This window comes from Manis javanica, chromosome 5, assembly GCF_040802235.1.
Source record: "Manis javanica isolate MJ-LG chromosome 5, MJ_LKY, whole genome shotgun sequence".
NCBI lineage: Eukaryota > Metazoa > Chordata > Mammalia > Pholidota > Manidae > Manis > Manis javanica.
In genome coordinates, this window is record NC_133160.1 from 117,578,480 (window position 1) to 117,596,047 (window position 17,568).

Here is a 17,568-nt window from a genome sequence, read left to right on the forward strand (position 1 = left end):
CATCCAAAGCAACAGGATATACATTCTTCTCAAGTGCACATGGAAGATTCTCCAGAATAGACCATGTACTAGCTCACAAAAAGAGCCTCAGTAAATTCCAAAATATTGAAATTCTACCAACCAATTTTTCAGACCACAAAGGTATAAAACTAGAAATAAATCCTACAAAGAAAACAAAAAGGCTCACAAACACATGGAGGCTTAGCAACATGCTCTTAAATAATCAATGGATCAACGAACAAATTAAAATAGAGATCGAGGAATATATGGAAACAAGTGACAAAAACAACACAAAGCCCCAACTTCTGTGGGACGCAGCAAAAGCAGTCTTAAGAGGAAAGTATATAGCAATCCAGGCACACTTGAAGAAGGAAGAACAATCCCAAATGAATAGTCTAACATCACAATTATTGAAACTGGAAAAAGAAGAACAAATGAAGCCTAAAGTCAGCAGAAGGAGGGACATAATAAAGATCAGAGAAGAAATAAACAAAATTGAGAAGAAAAAAAGAATAGCAAAAATCAATGAAACCAAGAGCTGGTTCTTTGAGAAAATAAACAAAATAGATAAGCCTCTAGCCAAACTTATTAAGAGAAAAAGAGAGTCAACACACATCAACAGAATCAGAAATGAGAATGGAAAAATCACGACAGACTCCACAGAAATACAAATAATTATTAAAGACTACTATGAAAACCTATATGCTAACAAGCTGGAAAACCTAGAAGAAATGGACAATTTCCTAGAAAAATACAACCTTCCAAGACTGACCAAGGAAGAAACACAAAAGTTAAACAAACCAATTACGAGCAAAGTAATTGAAACAGTAATAAAAAAAACTAGCCAAAAACAAAACCCCCGGACCAGATGGATTTATGTTGGAATTTTACCAGACATACAGAGAAGACATAATACCCATCCTCCTTAAAGTTTTCCAAAAAATAAAAGAGGAGGGAATACTCCCAAACTCATTTTATGAAGCCAACATCACCCTAATACCAAAACCAGGCAAAGACCCCACCAAAAAAGAAAACTACAGACCAATATCCCTGATGAATGTAGATGCAAAAATACTCAACAAAATATTAGCAAACTGAATTCAAAAATATATCAAAAGGATCATACACCATGACCAAGTGGGATTCATCCCAGGGATGCAAGGATGGTACAACATTCGAAAATCCATCAACATCATCCACCACATCAACAAAAAGAAGGACAAAAACCACATGATCATCTCCATAGATGCTGAAAAAGCATTAGACAAAATTCAACATCCATTCATCATAAAAACTCTCAGCAAAATGGGTATAGAGGGCAAGTACCTCAACATAATAAAGGCCATATAGGATAAACCCACAGCCAACATTGTAGTGAACAGCGAGAAGCTGAAAGCTTTCCTCTGAGATCGGGAACCAGACAGGGATGCCCACTCTCCCCACTGTTATTCAACATAGTACTGGAGGTCCTAGCCATGACAATTAGACAAAACAAAGAAATACAAGGAATCCAGATTGGTAAAGAAGAAGTTAAACTGTCACTATTTGCAGATGATATGATATTGTACATAAAAAACCCTAAAGACTCCACTCCAAAACTACTAGAACTGATATCAGAATACAGCAAAGTTGTAGGATACAAAATTAACACACAGAAATGTGTGGCTTTCCTATACACTAACAATGAACCAATAGGAAGAGAAATCAGGAAATAAACTCCATTCACAATTGCATCAAAAAGAATAAAATACCTAGGAATAAACCTAACCAAAGAAGTGAAAGACCTATACCCTGAAAACTACAAGACACTCTTAAAAGAAATTAAAGGAGATACTAACAAATGGAAACTCATCCCATGCTCTTGTCTAGGAAGAATTAATATCATCAAAATGCCCCTCCTGCCCAAAGCATATACAGATTTGATGCAATCCCTATGAAACTACCAGCAACATTCTTCAATGAACTGGAACAAATAGTTCAAAAATTTATATGGAAACACCAAAGACCCCAAATAGCCAAAGCAATCCTGAGAAAGAAGAATAAAGTGCGGGGGGGGAATCTCACTCCCCAACTTCAAGCTCTACTACAAAGCCATAGCAATCAAGACAATTTGGTGCTGGCACACAAACAGAGCCACAGACCAGTGGAACAGATTAGAGACTCCAGACATTAACCCAAACATATATGGTCAATTAATATTTGATAAAGGAGCCATGTACATACAATGGGGAAATGACAGTCTCTTCAACAGATGGTGCTGGGAAAACTGGACAGCTTCATGTAAGGGAATGAAACCATTGTCTAACCCCATACACAAAAGTAAATTCAAAATGGATCAAAGACCTGAATGTAAGTCATAAAACCATAAAAGTCTTAGAAAAAAACCTAGGCAAAAATCTCTTGGATATAAACATGAGTGACCTCTTCTTGAACATATCTCCCTGGGCAAGGAAAACAAAAGCAAAAATGAAGAAGTGGGACTATATTAAGCTGAAAAGCTTCTGTACAGCAAAAGACACCATCAATAGAACAAAAAGGTACCCTACAGTAAGGGAGAATATATTTGTAAATGAAAGATCCAATAAAGGCTTGACATCCAAAATATATAAAGAGCTCACCCACCTCAACAAACAAAAAGCAAATAATCCAATTAAAAAATGGGCAGAGGAGCTGAATAGACAGTTCTCTAAAGAAGAAATTCAGATGGCCAACAAACACATGAAAAGATGCTCCACGTTGCTTGTCATCAGAGAAATGCATATTAAAACCACAATGAGATATCATCTCATGCCAGTAAGGATGGCTACCATCCAAAAGACAAACAACAACAAATGTTGGCGAGGTTGTGGAGAAAGGGGAACCCTCCTACACTGCTGGTGGGAATGTAAATTAGTTCAACCATTGTGGAAAGCAGTATGGAGGTTCCTCAAAATGCTCAATATAGAAATACCATTTGACCCAGGAATTCCAGTTCTAGGAATTTACCCCAAGAATGCAGCACTCCAGTTTGAAAAAGACAGATGCACCCCTATGTTTATCGCTGCACTATTTACTATAGCCAAGATATGGAAGCAACCTAAATGTCCATCAGTAGATGAATGGATAAAGAAGAGGTGGTACATATACACAATGGAATATTACTCAGCCATAAGAAAAAAACAAATCCTACCATTCACAACAACATGAATGGAGCTAGAGGGTATTATGCTCAGTGAAATAAGCCAGGCGGAGAAAGACAAGTACCAAATGATTTCACTCATATGTGGAGTATAAGAACAAAAGAAAACTAAAGGAACAAAACAGCAGCAGAAGCACAGAACCCAAGAATGGACTAACAGTTACCAAAGGGAAAGGGACTGGGGAGGATGGGTGGGAAGGGAGGGCTAAGGGCAGGAAAAAAAGAAAGGGGGCATTACAATTGGCTTGTATAGTGTGTGGGGGGCACAGGGAGGGCTGTGCAACACAGAGAAGACAAGTAGTGATTCTACAACATTTTGCTATGCTGATGGACAGTGACTGTAATGGGGTTTGTGGGGGGGGGACTTGGTGTAGGGGAGAGCTTAGTAAACATAATATTCTTCATGTAATTATAGATTAATGGTGACAAAAAAAAAAGGAGAGAAAGAAAAGGGGGATTACTCCCTGATAGGATAAAACTAACTTCAAATCAATGATTAATGCCTGCTTTACATATCCTTAATTTTGATCTTTTAAAGGGTGTCAGATGATCAGCTATAGAAGTACATTTTTCTGATAATATTCCTTTCTCTTAAAAAAAAAAGCAGTTCCTGTGTGGTGATCTCCAATAGGTTCTTCACAATGGTATAAAGGTCATATCAATGTATGGGCAAAGGGTTTGTTTGTGTTTATACAGAGGATCAAAGCCTAGTTTTGCTACCCAGAAAATGAATTAAGATACGATATGAAGAAGAACGTCCAACATCAAGATCCTCTGGAAGAGTCATTCCAGAAGGTGATCATCAAAAAACTTCAACAAAGATCCTGGCGCTGTTGCAGTTGTAGCTGCATTCATCCCACTGGTTCCTGGACTTGCCATTGGAATGAAGAAGGAGATATCTAAGCTGGCCTGTGCAGACAGTAAAACAACAAATTTGACTGGATCTATACTGTCAGAACTCAACCAAGAATTAGGAGAAGTGCAAGTTGCAGTGCTCCAAAATTGTGCGACTATAGACTATCTACTGTTAAAAGAACATATGGGATGTGAACAGTTTCCAGGAATGTGTTTTTTAATTTGTCTGATTTTTCTCAAACTATTCAAATTCAGTTAGACAATATCCATCATATCATTGATAAGTATTCACAAATGCCTAGGGTACCTAACTGGTTTTCTTGGTTTCACTGGATATGGCTGGTAATTGTAGGTCTGCTTTTGTTATGTAGCTGTATTCCTATTATGTTAATGTGTGTACACAATTTAATTAGTAGTTTGTTAAAACCTATACATACTTATGCTACTCTACAAGAAGATATGTCAAAGAAGTAATCAATCTTCCCATGTTTTCTTCTGTCTGCTACTTCTATAGCTTTTCTTTTTCCTTCCTAATTACAACCCTTTAGTAGAATTTGTGCCTCATATAGAAAATTACCAAGTATCATAATTCTTCCAAGTGGTAAAGATACCTCAACACAAATGCTGGGCATAGAAGCCACAGGGCATAAATCTGCAAAGAAGTAAAAAGCTAACCTTTTCAAACAATATTGCTTCTCTCTCACCAACTCTACATTTCCCTGTATGGCCCCGGAAGATGACTGAAATGGGTAAGATTCCTCTAGGGAATCTCCTCTAGGGAGGAACAACCTAAGACAGGCACAGTCACAGGGGGGCCATCAGGTGAGAAATTGGGGATCAACAGAGGTGAAGCTTAGAACCTCACCCCCCCTGTTTTGAGAGAAATCTTCTCCATCCGTGGATGTTTTGTTGCCCTTGTCTAGCTTGGATTAATACTTAGTTTATAGGCACAGACCTGATAATCAACATTTGCCCTCTTACAGCATTAAATTATGTTTTCTACCTTTATCTTGCATCTACCTACCACTTCAGCATCTTATTTAAAAATAATAATAATAATAAGGGAGAAATGTGGGATTCACATATAAATCAAATAGAAAAATCATATCTGACTTGATTGTTTATAGTTCATGATGCGTGATCAAAACTGAAAGTTTCTGTGATATGACTGTCCTTGTACTGTTCACCATGTAAGAACTTGTTCGTTATGCTTCAGAAGATTGGTGACTGTTGAGAGTTAGGCTTGGGGTTAATTAATGATTGTGCATTGAGTCTCCTATACAAAATTTTATTGTTGTTAACAACCATTTGATCAATAAATATGAGAGATGCCCTCTCAAAAAAAAAAAAGGTATTCTGGCCTTCTATAAAGCATTGCTTTCTCAATATAAACAAAGTGAAAGTTTTCTTTGTAAAATAATACAATTGTTTATCTACTTTCACTGGGAAAAGGAATCTTAAATCTATGGTTGACTTATTTAGGTCTTTTGTTCCCTTGTTTTAAATTTAGAAAGAGACACAGTGGCTCACTTATAGAATATTGGAAGAATAAATGTGACTTTGACATGATCTCTTTGACTACTGTGTACACTACACTAAAGGGAGGGGGCAGATGTGGGCACAGAGAGAGGTTGGCGGGTGATGGCAACAGGCCATTAGCAAGGCTCTAGTGGCTTGGAGAGTGTAGGTGTGGGAGGGGTAGTGAGAAATAGTTGGATTCATATTGTGAAGTTGGCACTTCAAATATATAATGTCAGATTAGATGTGAGAATTCAAAGAGTATAATCAAGAATTATTTCAAGTTTTGCTTGCATTACTAGAGGACTGAAGTTTGAGGTTCTGAGAGGAGGAAGAGGACGGTAGGCAGAGTTTGAATCTAGAGGTGATCAGTGGCTGAGCATTAGACAATTATATTTGAGTTCTTTATTGGACAGCTGAGTGAAAAAAGGGACAATATAGCAGTAATTCAATATTTAACATCTTGATGGATGGACAAACTATTTTTCAAAGTGGCTGCACTGTTACATATTCCCATTAACAATGTGCGAGGGTTCTAATTTCTCTGTATCCTTGCCAACACTTATCTGACTTTTTTATTCTAGCCATCTTAACGGGTGTTAAGGTATCTTGCTGTGTTTAGGATTTCCATTTACCTAATAATTAATGAGGTTGAGTGTCCTGTGCTTGTTTGCGATTGTGTATCTTGTTTGGAGAAATGTCTGTTTAAATGCTTAGCTCATTTTAAAATTGAATTATTTTTCTTATTGTTGAAGTAAGAGTTCTTTATATATTCTACATGTAAGCCTGTTATGATATATATGATTGGCAAATATTTTCTCCAAAGGTTTGTGGATTGTTTTTCATTTTCATTTCATGATGGTTTCCTTTGATACACAAAATTTTTAAATTTTGATGAATTTATTTTGATCCAATTTATTTAGTTTTTCTTTGGTTGCCTGTACTTTTGATGCCATATCTGATGGAAAGTTCCATGCAATCCAGACAAGCTCATGGTCATGAAGATTTAATCTTGTTTTGTTCTAAGGATTTTATCACTATAGCAGTTGCATATTGGTTTGTGTTCCATTTATTATTTTTTGTATATAACATGAGGTAGGAGTCCAACTTAATTATTTTGCATGTGGATATAAAATTGCCCTAGCACCATTTATTGAATCAACTATTCTTTCCCTGGTGAATTTTCTTGGCACCTTAACTGATAATCAATTGACCATAAATGTAAGGTCGTATTTCTGGACTCCCAATTCTAGCCTATTGGTCTGTATGTTTATCTTTGTGTCACTACCATGCTGTATTTATTACTGTAGCTTTGTTGTAATATTTGACATTGGGAAGTGAAAAGTCTCCAATATTGTTATTTTACAAGACTGTTTTGGCTATTCTGCATCGCTTGATTTCACATGTATTAGAATTGTCTTCTCAATTTTACCAGCCAGGGCAGCTGGGATTTTGAAAGTAATTGCATTGAATTGGTAGGTCAATTTCAGGAGATTTGCCATTTAAAAATATTGGCATCTGATCCATGAGCATGGAATATCTTTTCATTTATTTAGGTCTTTCAATTTTATTGCAACGATGTTATCCCTAGGAGTGAGCCAAGTTTCGTTCTGAACAAGGGATAGAGTGAAGATTCAGAAAAATTTTGAATATAGTGGGTTTGCTGGTGATAGACCATGAGTTTCATATAACAGAAGGGTCTGAGGAGATGAATAACAGTGTCAGTTCAGAAAATGAAATATATGGAACTGTATGGTCATTAGGGCTCAGGAGAAAAGGAAACATTTCTATGTTAAGTAAGATGTTACGTAACTTTTCAGAGGTTTATTGGCTATTTATACTTTTGAGAAGTGGCAGTTCACATATTTTTTCTAATGGGGTGTTTGTCATTTTATTATTGATTTATAAGCATATGTATGCATATATGCTAGAAATAAGCCCTTTGTTTTATACAGATATACATGTATATGTATATGTGTGTATATTATACATTTGTATAAATGTATATTTATATAAATTTATATTTATAAATATAGGTTTACATTTACTGATATAAATATTAATATATGTTGTCTTCTTAATCTGTGATTTAACCTTTTATGTTATTAATTCTGATTTGTGATGAAAAAGCTTTTTTCCTCTCTAAATGGAATCCAATTTGTCAATTGTCTTTGTTTGTTTGTTTTGATTTTGGTTTGTGCTTTATTCATTTTATCCAAAAACATCTTTACCTTCTCCAAGCTCAAGAATAACTTCCTCTGTATTTTCCTCTAGAGGCTTTTTCATTTTAGCCTGACTTAAATTTATGATATAATACAAATTAAGCTTTATTTATTATGAGGTAGGAGACAATGTTTATTTTTTTTTCTGTGTGATTACCCTTCCCTTCAGGGTCATCTATTAAAACATGCATCTTTTCCTATGAAAGTTGGCACTTTGTCAAAAATCAAATGACCATATATGTGTGGGCCTATTTTTGGACTTGAGTTTATTCCATGATCTCTTTGTCTAGTCACACACAGCCTTAAATAAAATCATGTTTAAAATTTGGTAATGCACATACTCTATTTTGTTTTTCTTCTTCAAATCTTGTCTTGGCTACTCTATGTTTTGTATTTCCACATAAATTTTTAAATAAATAAGTTGATTAATTTCTACCCAAAGAATCCCAGTGGTATTTTGATTAGGATTGCATTGAAAGTAAGTACCAGTTTGGGAGAGTTAGACCATAAAATGAAGGGGCAGAAGATGGGGAAGATCATAAATGGAGAGGCTAAGAATCCAGTCAAGAGTTCTTGCTAGGTAAGATTTTATTTTCACTGCAAAAATTGTTAAGGTATCTAGGTTAAATATTAGAAAGTCACCCTTCCATCATGGAGAGTAGACAGAAATAGGCTGTTCTGGAGAGACGCAGGAGGATGAGAAGGGGACGCAGAGAGAATGAAAGCAGGGAGAGCTGCATGCAGTTCCCTTCAGGTGAGAGCAAGAGAGGCGGGTCTGTCGGGGATGTAGTGGGAAGGCCAAGGAAGAGACCTATGCAGCTGATAGAAGGGACAGGACTTTGTTATTTATATCTATTACTTTCCACCATGCTCACATGACTGGGAATTTGGATGGAGTTTTAAGTTGGAAAGCTTATGGAAATACAAAGTCTCTGATAATCCTAGGATCCAAATTTAGGAACCAGTGTGTTCGTTTGCATTCTACATGCCTGCTTCTTATTTCCTTATAGAATTGCAACAAATAATTTGTCAAGAGGTAGTTTGAGAAGTACCAACCTAACTGCAGACTTAATACTCTTTGCCTGAACAGCACTATCACTTCTTCTCCAAGAACCGTGCGCATACCCAGCTACATATTCCTCATCTCTACTTGAGTGCTACTAGCATTACATATTTCACATGATCAAAAGAAATTTTGATCTTTTCCTCCCATCCCAACCCGACCCATTAGCTGTTTTTGCTCTGCCTTCTCCTTTTCTCCATCTCCATTTTTGACCATTTTAACTGCTGCCATCGTAGGCCAAGCCATCATTATCTCCCACTGGACTGTTTGCAGTAACTGTTGAACTTGTCTTTTTTACACCTTTCTTCCCCTTGTTAAGGATCTAATGTTCACTCAGCAGCCAGAGTAAATTTTAAAGTGAAAATCAAACCATGACTCTACTCTTCTTAGAAATAACTCTGTTTCTGATTGTAAGTCAGAGTGCAGTGCAAAAGTCCTTACCTGTGTGCAGGGCCTGCATAGCTCTTCATCCTGTCATTTTTATTTCTCTTTCTCTTGCCCACCCACTCTAGTCACACAAGTGTTCTGGCTTTTTTTTTTCTGAGCTTGGCTGGCTGTTTCCTACTTCAGAGCATTTTCATTTTCAGTTCCCTCTTCCTGGAGTGCTCTTTTCTATATACAAGTGCTCTTGTATGACTTACTCCTTCCCTCCATTCCTTTCTCTGGAAGACTTCTCACCTCCTCAAGGAAGACTTCTCTGACCCCCAGAATTATATAGCTTCTTTCACTCTGTCACTCTCTGCCAGCTCAACTTGCTTCATGTTTTCTGTATGAGTTTTTAAAAAATACCTATATTGCAAATTATTTGATAATTATTGAGCATACCTCTAGAATACAAGATGAATAAGGAGAGGAACTTTTTCTTATTGTCATAGATGATTATCTCCAGCACTTCTATTATACGAATGACTTGTAATGAACACTCAAAAATATTCACTGAGTCAATGAATAAATAAGGAATGAAATGAAAGTAATTTCCTGACTATTGGATAAAAATTATTGAGATTTACTGCATCTTGCATACTGAATGACCCATAAAATTTTAACCAATTTTGTACATACATCATATATGAGAAAGAGAATATGTGAAGATATCCAATTAAGGCCTTCTCTCACATTCATTTCATTGACAAGAGCCAGAAAATGTGCCTCTTCATTAAAGTATATTATTAGCAGATGCTTAAATTTTTTGTGTCAAATTATTTTGAAATCCTCCAAAATTGTCTTTTATGGCACATATTTTATTCTCTCGTCTACAAATGAAATAAATTTTCCTTTATTTATTCTCTGTTTAGCTTCACTGGCTCCTTGCTAATTATGTTCACACTTGTGTTTCCAGTATCTAGAATAGCTCCTGGCTTAAAGAGATTGAAAAGTTATTTGTTGAATGCCTACCTTTGGAGATGAGCTCGGGGAACAATAAGGTTAGGTCTTATTCCTTTAGATATGTTAGTTGGTGTATGATATGCTATTGTTGGGTCATTTATTTTGCAGAAGAAATTAGTTAAGTTTAGATACGTGGTAACAGGTGGGATACCTTATGTGATGCTCATATGGTAAAAACACATGAAAACATGAAAGTGAGGAAAGCCAATAAAAAAATAATGGTCTTGACTGTTATATCTATATCTTTGGGAAATGAAATATAATATAGCAATAAAGTACATGCTTGTAAAGGAGATTTATTAATAAAAGTAAAGAAATTCAAATTCCAAAGCTATTACAGTTGTTACCCATTTTCTTTAGTGTATATGATATAGTCCAAGGATGCCATCATAGTAGAACCAAACTCTTGAATAAGGAATATAGAGTAAGATTTTGATTTGTTAGAGGTATACATATCAGTATTCCAAAAGAGATGTTTCGAAGATCCATATCTGAAGATAAAAAATTATTTCATGTTGGTGACTCAAAATTTAAACTAAAAGTTGCATTCATTCCATTTGATTGTCCTCCAAATTCTCTTCTCCCTACACACATATTCATACTACTACATTACTATTAGGTATAGTGTTATTGTTGCAAAAAGAGTAAATACTCTATTTCTCCCCTTTTTGGCTTCCTTGCAGATAGGATCGAATCACAAGTCTAATATGACCAATGGATATGAGAAGTTATGTGTACCATTTCCTGGCTATCACAACTAAGTACTACTGTGCTCACTTACTCTCATGTGAGTACCCTGATTTGGGGACTTTGGATGCCATGTTTCTAGAGGTAGCACATGAAGATCATATATCACACCTGCATCAGAATGTGACATGATGTGAAGAAAAAGAAATCTCCTATTATGTAAGACATTACTATTTTCAGGACTATTTGTTATCAAAGCATGATGAGCCTATTACACATAACACAGTGACTATTGATTTATACCTAAATAATGGTATATGCAATACACACACATATGCACATGCAAACATATATAATTATTAAATATAACACCATGAAAATTAATCATGGTATCTCTATTACACTTTTTCTAGTACCAAAGCACTTTTATGAAATGAAACTTTCCTTCTTTGTTGAAAAGATAATCACCTCAATTTTCACCCTACAATCTCAGGGACACAGGGAGAAATTTGGGTCCATCAAGAACATTTAGAAGCTGGAAACAGTTTGGGTGGGTTCTTTGTTGCCCACTCACAAAACAAATTCAGACAAATTATCCATCAGGGCCTTAACTTTCCATTCAGTAAAATGATTGTTTTAAAAATTATATCTCAGGTGATAGTTCCAAGGAGAATGCCTGGGGAATCATAGGAAATTAATATTTCCTTTTGAGAGCTTTTATCTGCTGAAAGGGAGAATGGCAATTTGGTGTTGAGATGAATCTGGAAGTAGATTGAATCTGGAACTTGTTTTTTATTTATGAGGTAGATGTAAGAGATAGGACAGAAATTAATATTCTTTCACATTTACTGATTTTTCTTATGGTTTTATTTGTGCAGCAAAGAGATTTACTGCAGGAGAAAATGCTCACTATTTTAAAAAAAATGTTGGAACAAAAATATTTATATTTACTACTTATTTACTATGTATTACTTCATCTCATATGATGCTCATAACTCTGTTGGTCAATACTCGTATCATGCTTAATTCAGATGAGGCCCCCAAGGCACACAGAAAGTCAATAGTTGCTTGGGCTACTATCTTACTAAGTGTTGGTCCTGGGATATGGACCAACTTGGTCAGACTCTAGCATCCTGGCATACATATTTGTATCCAACAAATTCTATTACCTGTCACAAGCATTTTGTGTGAATTTAATTATTTTATTCATCAGAAAATCACTTCAGAGGAGATCCATTACATTTTCAGATGAATTTGAAGTTACCTTTTGTTCTTTAAAGGGATGTTAAAAATGAAGAGTCATCATATACTGGAGAAAAAGACAAATTTTCTTCTGGAGGCTGGCGTTCAAAATGATCATCATTAAAGTCAGGGTCACTTAAATTCTAAGGATAAAAACAGATAAATGAGAAAATGTGTTGGTGATGTTTTGAATATATTCTTTCAATGCTTATTTGAAGTGTTGCTACCAGTTCTTTCTGACGTGAAGACATGCTCACAATTTTATATAAGCTTCTCTGCATACTCAGTTGCCTCTACTATGGGGCAGTGGATGGACAGAATCCCTCTGCCCTGCCATCCCATGCCCTGCTTTCCCAGAAGTTGGCAGATAATAGACTGTGGATGAAGAGGAAATCTCTATGGGTACAGAAATCTCCACTCCCCAAAAATTTTGGGCTTCTCTGATACTTCTCCAGAATTTTCTATGGTACCAGGTCATCATATTTTATTATAAGGGTATGATTATAAACATATCCTCAGAATAGAAATTCCTCTTTTAAATGACAATGTTTACTAATAATCATTGTTACTAAAATGCAGAGCATCCATACACACACTTGCTTTGGAATCTGCATCTATATCCTTTAATATCTCCTATTCTATTTTTAAAGTACAAATAAATGACTAAAATGAAAACTATGAAACTTCATAGTTTTCATTTTAGGCTATATAATCATGTTTATAGATGAGTATATTCTTCATCCAGATTTGAATTACTATGGTATGACAGAAGATGTCCTCTCACTTGTCACCACAGCAGGAGTGTAGAAATTCAGGACTTTAAACTATAATTAGTATATTTCAAAGTAAGATGTACCACTGGTCAATTACCAAGCAATCAAGTAGAAAGATTAATATTTCAATCAAAGAAAAACATCAAAATGCACAGGTAGAACTTAACATCCATTTAATCCAATTTATACCCTGATTTAAATCATGCTTACATTAGAGGAATTTATCTGTTATGTTCTGCATTAGAGCTCAATCAAAAGTAAAGGACTCTATTTCTGAATTTATATTAAAATATTAAGTTTAAATAAATTTTTTGATAGTGACTACAGTTTCATCAATTTTCATAAAATAATTTTTGAGAGTTAAGAAATGGGTTGCTACAAGTGTGGCATTAGAAAACATAAAACATCAGGAGTTATATTTAAATGGAAAAATATTAAAGGGGTACCTCTTCACTGAAGAAATTACTGTTACTCTCAACATTTCCCCACTAAAAACAAGAAAAAAGTGGTTTACTTCATTTAGTTACTTTTTAATGTTTTTATTTTTAGACTGCTATTAGAATTCATAGTTATTTTACATTCAAAATGTTTCCCAAATAAATTCTTATTGGCATAATACACTTGCCTGGACTTCATAGTTTATCTAATTGTGTAGTCATTAAACATGATTATCCATTGCAATCCTGGTAGAAAACAGCATATGCTCTTATAATTTTTAATTTCTATTTCAGGTTAAGATTTTTCACTTCACACACTATACATATATATGTGTATATCTACCCACAGATACACATACACTATTTTGTTGAATAATCATACATACATAATATGTGGATAGCATACATAATAAAAAATGTTTTTAGGCAGTCTACAAAGGCTTTGAATAAGGATCATCAATTCAATAAAATCATATAGGAAACAGAGTTTACATTTTACTCAGATAAAATGCATTATGTATTGGTCTACAATGAAAAGATCAATTATAGTGAAAGTACTGATCCATTCATCAACATGGATAAATTGTGACAGCATAAATACTGAGTGAAAGAGCAAGTTGCCAAATGATATATGATATATGTCTCATTTATGCAAATTTTTAAAACTGCACAAGACCCTTTTCTGTATTTTTAAGAGTCATATACATGCATCCTGAAGTTATACAAACAAGCCAGGGAAGCCTATACACAAACTTCAGAATGGCTTACTTCTGGGATAAGGCAAAGGAGAATCAAGTCCCTAGGGGAAACTTCAGCAAAACTGATACCATTTTATTTTATTATGAAGAACTACAGTCTATATGACAAGGTGTTTACATTTGTAAAATACAAGTGGTGGGCAAATGGATTTTTAAAAATTCTTTAAGTATTTAGATCAAAGCAATGTTCTCCTATTTTCAGTTACTGAATTTATAACAATATGTAGTATAACCAGATAAATATTTTATACTTTGAAATTTTTAAAAAAGCAACTATAATGGTCTTTCAGATTATTCTTTAACTTACTGTTCTCTGCTCAAGCACACTCAAAATACAAAGCAAAACCAGGAATTTCATTGTAGGAGGTTCTGTAGGGAAAATATTAACATACTTACTTCAGTGAAATGAAAATTCTTACTTGAAGAAAATGATGCAATGATAAGGAGCACAAATGGAGAGTAAAATAAAAAAGGAAAATGAAATTATCCCATTTGTATACAATGCTTTGTATAGATTTCCTCATCATTTCCCAAAGCACCTCATTTACAAACATTTTAAATGAAAGGAAACTAAGTAACTTGTATAAAGTCATGTAGCCATAAAGTGACTTCGCCTGACCTCAGCTCTGTATGTCTGGAACTGACTTTGCTTAATCTCAGCCCTACATTCTGGTACTTTGAAGAGTGACTTCCTATCCCTACAGACAACGCCATTCTATCCTATGTTTCCTGTGTGGCTAGCGAGCCGATCCTGCAGAATGTCTCCAAGAGGCCCAGCTCCTGTGCTGCTGCCATTCACTTCTGTCTGCCCTTTGTTTATAACACACACAGCCTGACACATGTTCACACACCCATGTCTTGACACTGGCCTCTCTATGTAAAGGGTAAATTCTTCCTGTTAATAAGGATTAGTCATCCATCTTGTACCCAAGAAAAATGGTGGGGTATTTTATTTATCATTTATCCCTTGCATATATACTCAAAACATTCCTTCAAATCATTGCTGATTTTTTCCCTTGACATTTTCCTAAAGGAAGTTATTTCTACAACTTAACTCAATGAAGAGAAATAAGCTATTTATCATAAAGCTATTTTGTAGATACTTTTCTCTCTGCCACTCAGAATATTAGGTCTCTGAGGTCTTGTGACTTAACTGATTGTTTAAGGACTTGTTAAACCCCAGACATTTTATAGAATCTTGTAAATATACAGATATCATTAAGCATATTTAGGATCACTCATATATTTATGAAACAGTTCTGAACATGCTAGTGAGATCCAAAATGTGTATATTTAGTTCCATAAGCCAGGCATGCTCTTATCAGTGAAGGTCCATTCTTTATACATACTTTTATCCCTACAAATTAGGTATAATGCTTTAAATATACGGTACCATTATGAAATGCTTTAGGAACATATGCATTCTCCATTCATAATCTCACTGAGACCATATAAATTAGTCTAATATTTGGAAAAATTCTTAAGGAAAAAAATACACAACCTCCAGTGGTTTTATTTTATTTAAAATATTCTATTTACATAATACCACTCCTGTTTGGATAAGACCATTTGAAAGTGATTACCCCCATGTAGCTGGAAATTAGACTATATGAGAATATTCTTCACATTTCTGATGAAAGTGTTTATATAAAATCTCTATAATTTATGCTATAAAGTAAAAATTCCTCATCTTTCCTCACACATTCTCCTGGCTTCATCTCTTTGCCGTTTTTCCTTACATAATTGATTCAATGATACTCAACTTATAAGTTCTTTGATGCACATTTTTTCCTCTATATTGGTATCTCTGAAATTCTATTTAAAATATTTTACATTATAATTTGATATTTTTACACAAAAAGTCACAGGCACAGACCAAAACATTTCATGGCACAGGATTATTAAGACCTAACTTAGCTTAATTATTGCATTCAGCCTATCAATCTATTATCTAGCTACTATCTACTAATCATCTATCATCTATGTTCATTTATTTAGTGGTACTTAAAGTAACAGTGTGTCTTAGGTGAAATACAGAAATATTATATAATAACTTTTCTTATTTACCCATAATTATCTAAACTCTCAACTGTAAAACTTCATAAGATAAATGAAAAGTTTTTTTCTTAAACAAGTAACTACTGTTGTCAGCCACAGCCATTCTGACGCTAGTAGAAACCTGGAAGAATGTCTGAAAGATAAATGTTGTTTGTAGATGAAATAAATTCTGCTGACAATTGTCAAAACAGTTTAATAGGGACAAATTAAGCCCTGCTTTGCACAACTATTAGAGTTTACCTTCACATGAAAAAAAAACACTTCCAATTTTAGCATTAGAAACTTAGAAACCACAAGTTCAATTAAAGTGATTATATGAGTATATATAGTAGCTATTAGAACATCTTAACATAGTTAATAGAACATTAGAATGTAAAATCTTACTGTTTTGAGGGCCAACCACTAAATAGTTATAGCCTATGATTTTCTACAAAATAAAATGCTATGTACTTTATTGATATGAATATAATAAAATATTACTAATGTGATTCTCCTATTTCTTACGGGTTTTAGAATCCCAAATTGTACCTTGAAATTAAATAACCATAGCAATAGTTACCATTTAAGAATACTTTCTAAGATACCACAGAGAACTTACCTTTAGATTTCAATATTTCCTTCATCTACTTCACAATTTATCAAATAATTGCATATTAATTAACCCATTATCTATTTCCAGTACAATAAATACAATGTTCTTAATTTTCATTACTGGTATAATCAATAAATTTTGCCTCCTGCAGAAAATATCTAAAAGAGAATAGATGTAGTAGTTAAGCCATTTTTAATAGCATTACCTGATTTCCAAACTTAGTGATAGGCAAAGAGTCTTCTAATATGGTCTGAGACCCAGTCCCACAGCTATTTAAACTCTTTTTGTACTTAAGGTGTTGCTGTTATCTTTATTCATGTCAATCTTTTCATTCAAGCATCACTAGAACTTTATGTGATCAAACAATCATTTCCATGACCTTTATTTTTTCCAGAAGATTTTAATCTTTTCTATTATAATGAGAAATCACAGCAAATCTAGAATTGGAATGTCCATTTATACTATTTTAAATAGATAACGCAGAGGCTAAGTCAATGTTTTCTCTATATAAATGAAGTTAAATATGTCCTCAGTAAAACAGCAGAGCTGTTTAATTCTTGCTGGAAAGAAGCTTTTATTAATATCTGGTTCATATATTTAATTTCTTCTCTTTGTCATAATCAAAAAGAAGGACAAGGTTTGTATGACAACCTGCAGTATCTTAAACTAATGATATCTGATGAACATTTTCATATAATCATTTTAAGTCTTATATTTAAAAAAATAATGAATGGGATAGGAGGTTTACAAAGATAGAAGCAAGGAAGCCTATTAGGAAGCTGTTGCAAAAATCCAGATT

At 34.1% G+C, this 17,568-nt stretch overlaps 1 long non-coding RNA gene across 1 annotated transcript; it reads right to left on the bottom strand.

Moving 5' to 3' along the window:
- Positions 1–10,498: 10,498 nt before the first annotated feature.
- Positions 10,499–17,043, bottom strand: LOC118973217 (uncharacterized). The gene is made up of 5 exons (XR_005062452.2): positions 16,975–17,043; positions 14,427–14,488; positions 13,371–13,412; positions 12,174–12,294; positions 10,499–10,713 (listed from the first exon to the last, which is right to left on the bottom strand). It is a non-coding gene; the product is annotated as an uncharacterized lncRNA (long non-coding RNA).
- Positions 17,044–17,568: the final 525 nt, after the last annotated feature.